Source organism: Capra hircus, chromosome 4 (genome assembly GCF_001704415.2).
Source record: "Capra hircus breed San Clemente chromosome 4, ASM170441v1, whole genome shotgun sequence".
NCBI lineage: Eukaryota > Metazoa > Chordata > Mammalia > Artiodactyla > Bovidae > Capra > Capra hircus.
The window spans coordinates 86045929-86052259 of NC_030811.1; the positions used below are offsets into that span (position 1 = coordinate 86045929).

General features: G+C 42.7%; 1 pseudogene; it reads right to left on the reverse strand.

Moving 5' to 3' along the window:
• LOC102181649 lies at nucleotides 4556–4935 on the reverse strand (annotated as a pseudogene).

Genomic DNA, 6331 nt, shown 5'->3' on the forward strand with positions numbered 1-6331 from the left:
GTTTGACCACTTACAATTTACCTTGATTCATGGACCTAACCTTCCAGGTTCCTATACCATATTGATCTTTACAGCTTCAGGCTTTACTTTCCCCACCAGACACAGCCACAATTGGGCACTGTTTTCACTTTGGCTCAGCCTCTTCATGCCTTCTGGTTTCCTCTCTTCTCCTTTTTGGCACCTACCGACCTGGGGAGTTCATCTCTCAGTGTCATATCTCTTTGTCTTTTCATTACTATTCATGTGGTTCTCAAGGCCAGATTGCTGAAGTGGCCTACCATTCCCTTCTCCAGTTGACCCTGTTTTGTCAGAACTCTCCATCATGACCCATCTGGGTTGGGTAGCCCTACATGGCATAGCTCACAGTTTCATTGAGTTAGACAGGGCTGTTATCCATGTAATCAGTTTGGTTAGTTTTCTGTGATTGTGGTTTTCATTCTATCTGCCTTCTGATGGATGAGGATAAAAGGCTTGTAGAAGCTTCCTAAAGGGAGAGACTGGCTGTGGGGTTAGCTGGGTCTTGCTCTGATGGGCAGTCCCAGGCCCAGTAAGTCTTTAATCCAATTTTATACTGATGGGTGGAGTTGTGTTCCTTCCCTGTAGTTTTGCCTGAGGTCAAACTGTCATAAGGGTAATGGCAACCTCCTTCAAAAGGACTTAGGCCAGGACTGAAGTATTCAGTGCTCCTGACTTTGGACCCATGCCTCCACTGGAGACTCCCAGATACTCACAGGCAAGTCTGGCTCAGTCTCTTGTGGGGTCATTGTTCCTTTTTCTGGTGTCATGTGCACAAGGTTTTGTTGTGCTCTCCAAGAGTTTGTTTCCTCAGTCCTGTGTAAGTTCTGTAATTAAATGCCACTGGCCTTCAAAGTCATATTCCCTGGAGATTGTGAGTCCCTTTGCCAGATCTCCAGCTTGGGAAATCTGTTGTGTGCCCTAGAACTTTTGCAAAAGTGCAAGAACTCCTTTGGTATAATTGTTCTCCTGTTTGTGGGTCGTCTGCTCAGTGGTTCTATGGTTGGGCTGATGGCAACCTCCTCCAAGAGGACTAATGCCACACTCTGTGCCTCCCAGGTCTGCTGCAACCAGAACCTGGTCCCTGTCACAAGCCACTGCTGACCCATGCCTCTGCAGGAGATGCTAAAACACTCAAAGGCAGGTCTGGCTCAGTCTTTTATGGGTGTCACTGCTCCTTTCCCTGGGTCCTGGTGTGCACGAGGGTTTTGTTTGCACCTTCTGAGCATCTGTGGCAGGTATGAAGTTTGATTTTAAATGTGCTTTTGCCCCTCCTACCATCTTGCTGGGGCTTCTCCTTTGCCCTTGAGGGTGGGGTATCTTTTTTGGTGGGATTCAATTTTCTCCTGTCAATGGTTGTTCAGCAGCTACTTGCAATTTTGGTGTTCTCGCAGGAGAAGTTGAACACATGTCCTACTCCACCATCTTATTTATGTTGTCAGGCCTTGGGGTGCCGGGGTCCAGCCCTGGTGGATCCAGGGAATTCGAAGCGTGGACGGCGTTGGCGAGGAAAGACTTATTTATTTATTAATATAAGATTAGATTAGGAAGAAATAGTGTAGTAGGCAAATTAAGTTGAGAAAGAGGGCCGAATAACTTGGATTACGTGGAAGACCAATAAAATTCCAGACAAGGAACTTGCACCATCTACGTTGGGCCAGCGGCACTCGCTTGGATATCTAAGGGTGCCTCGCCTTAGGCTCCCTTTCGCGTGGGTCTTAACAGCCAGGGCAAGTAAGTAGACCTGGTGAGCCTCCCCGCCCCAGGTGGGAATTCAGCCTGAAATTAAAATAAAGAGGAAAAGGAAAAAGAGACACACACACACACACACACACACACACACACACACACACACACACACACCACACACACACACCACACACACACCACACACACACACACACACACACACACACACACACACACACACACACACACACACACACACACACACACACACACACACACACACACACACACACACACCAGTCCAGCGACTGGCTCAGGCCTCTATTGTTCAGAAGGCCTTTTATACTTTTGATAAAACATGGAGATCAATGGGTAACACAAAGTTATGCAGCGTTAGCAGTCCAGATTCTTATCAAAACCAGGCTTTTCTCTCTGCATACCTAATTGTATATACAAGTCTTAGGTAATTTATATCATCTTCCAGTCAAAAGGGCCAATTGACATTTTACAGCCTTTTTTCTGATAAGGGTTTGTCAACCAGAAGACTTATTTGTGTTGATCTTCCCAAAGTCTGGTGCCAATCTCAGAAAGCACTAAATAAAGTTACATTCTTACATAGCAAGGACACAAGAGGAGTGCAGTGATATATAACAAAGAGAAAAGCAATTAAAAAAGTCTAGTGTTGCTAACATCAAAACTGCTATATATCTTTTCCATATCCCGTTTACATTGATTAACATCCTCCCAGGTGCCTAAAAGATAAAGAATATGGAGGCCTGGCAGCAGTCATTGAGTCAACAGGGAAAACCCGTCACCAATATGATTTTTAACTCTTTAGAAAAGGCTCTGTATCTTTAAGATGCTTTTAAGTTTAAGCTTTGTGCCTCTCGCGGTTGGGGGTTGTAAGCAATTCACAACCTGTAAGAGGTCCGGGGAACCTGTTAGGCAAGCTAGAGAGCAATCAGAGGGGGTTTAGCTGAAACATCCCTTTCGAATGCGGAAGACTAAAGCCCTGAGTTGACTTTTTTTCCAGAGAATATCAGAAAAGTGGAAAAGCAGAGCACAAAAGCCGGCAGATTTTTTTTTTTTTTTTGTTGGGGTACATGCTTAGGAATTTCCAGGGGGGCCCCTGAAGTCTGATCACGCCTTGCGTATGTCAGCTTCCTTCCTCATGACCTTGTCACGGGCGGGATTCCTCACACTGGCTTCCGGCATTGGGGTAACATTATCTAACTTCAGCAAATGATCAACCTGGTTGCTGTGTTGAAAATGGACTGTAGAAAACAAATTTATTAGGAAGTTATCAAATTAATCCAAGTTATCCACACTGGGGATGCATGACAGGCTGCTTATTACACAGCAGTAGTGGAAAGTAAGTTTAAGCTATGGATATATTTTAAAAGTAAACACAAAAGGATTTCATGATGGATCAGTATGTGTGGGGTGTAAGAAAAGTAGAGGGATCAAGATGACTTTAAACTTACTGGCTTAAGCACTCAAGAATATTAAAATAATCTTATTAGGGGTCTTGAGATTGAGTAGTTATAAAGGGAGAAAATCAAGAGTCCAATTTTGACCAGTGTACACTTGAGAGGTCTTACTGGCCATCAAAGGAAGGCGGTTGACTAGGCAGCTGGATATGTGGATCTGGACTACAGATCTAGATATATGAGTCATAGAAAAGTGTGAACTAGAGATACTTATGTGAGACGTATTCAGTATTAAAGACCGTGAGAGTGGCTGTCAAGGGAGTGAGTGTGATCACGGCACAGACTAGTCCACTCTGCCCTGGAGCACTCCAACATTAACTCGTGGAATCTTCAAGTTATCTTGGCATAAACCTGTGACTCTTTCAGACAGAACATGAAAATCACTGATTTGTATAAGATCCTCATTTTACTTACGAACAAATTGAAAAACAGAAGCATTAGTTTATCCAACAGTTTACCCACTGTCAGAGAGCTAAGATTAAATGCCCCAGTTATCTGACTAATAATTAAAAGACTACTTGTAAAGCAAGAGGGAATAAGGCAGTAAGTGTTTCTTCAAATACCCAAAGAATAGGTGTCTGTGCTTATTAAATATTTAATTATAGTCTTTCCTGTGCTTTAATTAAGCACAGACTTTGAAAACTTTTGATGAAAGACTCATGCTGCTACTGCTACTGCTAAGTCACTTCAGTCATGTCCAACTCTGTGCAACCCCGTAGATGGCAGCCCATGATCATAGTCCTATGTAAATTCAAAACTATCAGATTGAAGGAGTGTGAAGTGTATGTATTCAGTGTCTTTCATCACACATTACCATTTTTTGTTAGTAACAGAACAAGAGAGAAAATAAAATTATGTTGTAATATCAGAGAAAACAATATACACAAATGCATAGTCAGTGATGGTCAATTTGAATTTTATAGAAATATTTACTGAACTTCTGGTAGACTCATGGTTGAAGTCCTGAATTCTCCTTTTATATATTAGGTGAAAACATTCTGCTATAAAGTACTTTATCTTTGAATACAAAGATAAAACTCTCCAGATAAAATAACATTTTATATTTATATGGAAGCTTTTATAGTAAGAATATTTCCCTCACTTATAAATAACATCATTTTACATACTGTTGAATTTCAGCTGTTATTAAGACATTTAGCATCACCACCAGGCAATAATTCTCAGACTGTTTTTTTTTAAAATAATACCATATCCTATTTAGTAAACTGGGATCCTACATATATGGAGTGTGTTTACTTTTCTCCCCAATCAGCAAAAGAGAAAATGTATTGAAGTCTCAGGGCCATGGGGCGTGGGCAGGAGGCCATTTTGCAGGCAAAGGAGAAGCTGGTGGAGGGGCCTTATTTGATCTTCTTCTTGAAGTGCAGGTTGTTGGTGTGGCCATACTTCTTGTGGCAGTGGACAGCGTGGGGGTGTAGACAGGCATAATACTTGCAGCAGATCAGCTTGTTGCAGCTGTATTTCTGAGTAAATTGGCAAAGGGAAGGCTCAATGATGCTGCCTTGCACACAAAGCACCAACTGCCGGGCAGGCTCTTTCTGGATATTGTGATCTGACAGAGTGCTGTCATCCTCCAGCTGTTTGCCTGCAGAAACCGGATGCTGCTAATCAGGCGGGTTGCCCTCGTCTTGGATTTTAGCTTTGACATTGTCAGTGGTGTCACTGGACTTGACCTCGATGATGATGGTCCTGTCAGGGTCTGCACAGAGATCTGCATCTCTGCATCTGCTGCTTGGCTGCCTGTTGAAGAGAAAGGGAGGAGCAATATACATCCAACAAATTATAAACAATAGTGTTATTTTCAGGAGTACCTACTTGTCTCTAGAATAATGATAGAAATGGATAGTTTTCATTGTCTATTGGGTAACTGTGTCATACTCCCTAAGTGCAGTAAGCCTGCAACACAGGCTTTCTTCATGTAACATGATTGCAAAGTTCCAAGATCAACATAAAGCTACTAAGGAAATAAATCAAGAATTATGTTTTTCTTGTATACTTTCAAATATGTTCCATAGGATGTTCAGTTCATTTCAGTTCAGTTGCTCAGTCGTGTCCAACTCTTTGCGATCCCTCTTTGCAGCATGCCAGGCCTCTCTGTCCATCACCAACACCCAGAGTTCACTCAGACTCATGTCCATCGAGTCAGTGATGCCATTGAGCCATCTCATCCTCTGTCATCCCCTTCTTCTCCTGCCCTCAATCCCTCCCAGCATCAGGGTCTTTTCCAATGAGTCAACTCTTCGCATGAGATGGCTAAAGTACTGGAGTTTCAGCTTTAGCATCATTTCTTCCAAAGAAATCCCAGGGTTGATCTCCTTCACAATGGACTAGTTGGATCTCCTTGCAGTCCGAGAGACTCTCAAGAGTCTTCTCCAACACCACAGTTCAAAAGCATCAATTCTTTGGTGCTCAGCCTTCTTCACAATCCAATTCTCACATCCATACATGACCACAGGAAAAACCACAGCCTTGACTAGACGGACCTTAGTCAGCAAAGTAATGTCTCTGCTTTTCAATATACTATCTAGGTTGGTCATAACTTTTCTTCCAAGGAGTAAGCATCTTTTAATTTCATGGCTGCAGTCACCATCTGCAGTGATTTTGGAGCCCCCAAAATAAAAGTCTGACACTGTTTCCACTGTTTCCCCATCTATTTCCGATGAAGTGATGGGACCGGATGCCATGATCTTCATTTTCTGAATGTTGAGTTTTAAGCCAACTTTTTCACTCTCCTCTTTCAATTTCATCAAGGGGCTTTTTAGTTCCTCTTCACTTTCTGCCATAAGGCTGGTGTCGTCTGCATATCTGAGGTTATTGATATTTCTCCCAGCAATCTTGATTCCAGCTTGTGTTTCTTCCAGTCCAGCGTTTCCCATGATGGACTCTGCATAGAAGTTAAATAAGCAGGGTGACAATACACAGCCTTGACGTACTCCTTTTCCTATTTGGAACCAGTCTGTTGTTCCATGTCCAGTTCTAACTGTTGCTTCCTGGCCTGCATACAGATTTCTCAAGAGGCAGGTCAGGTGGTCTGGTATTCCCATCTCTTTCAGAATTATCCACAGTTTATTGTGATCCACACAGTCAAAGGCTTTGGCATAGTCAATAAAGCAGAA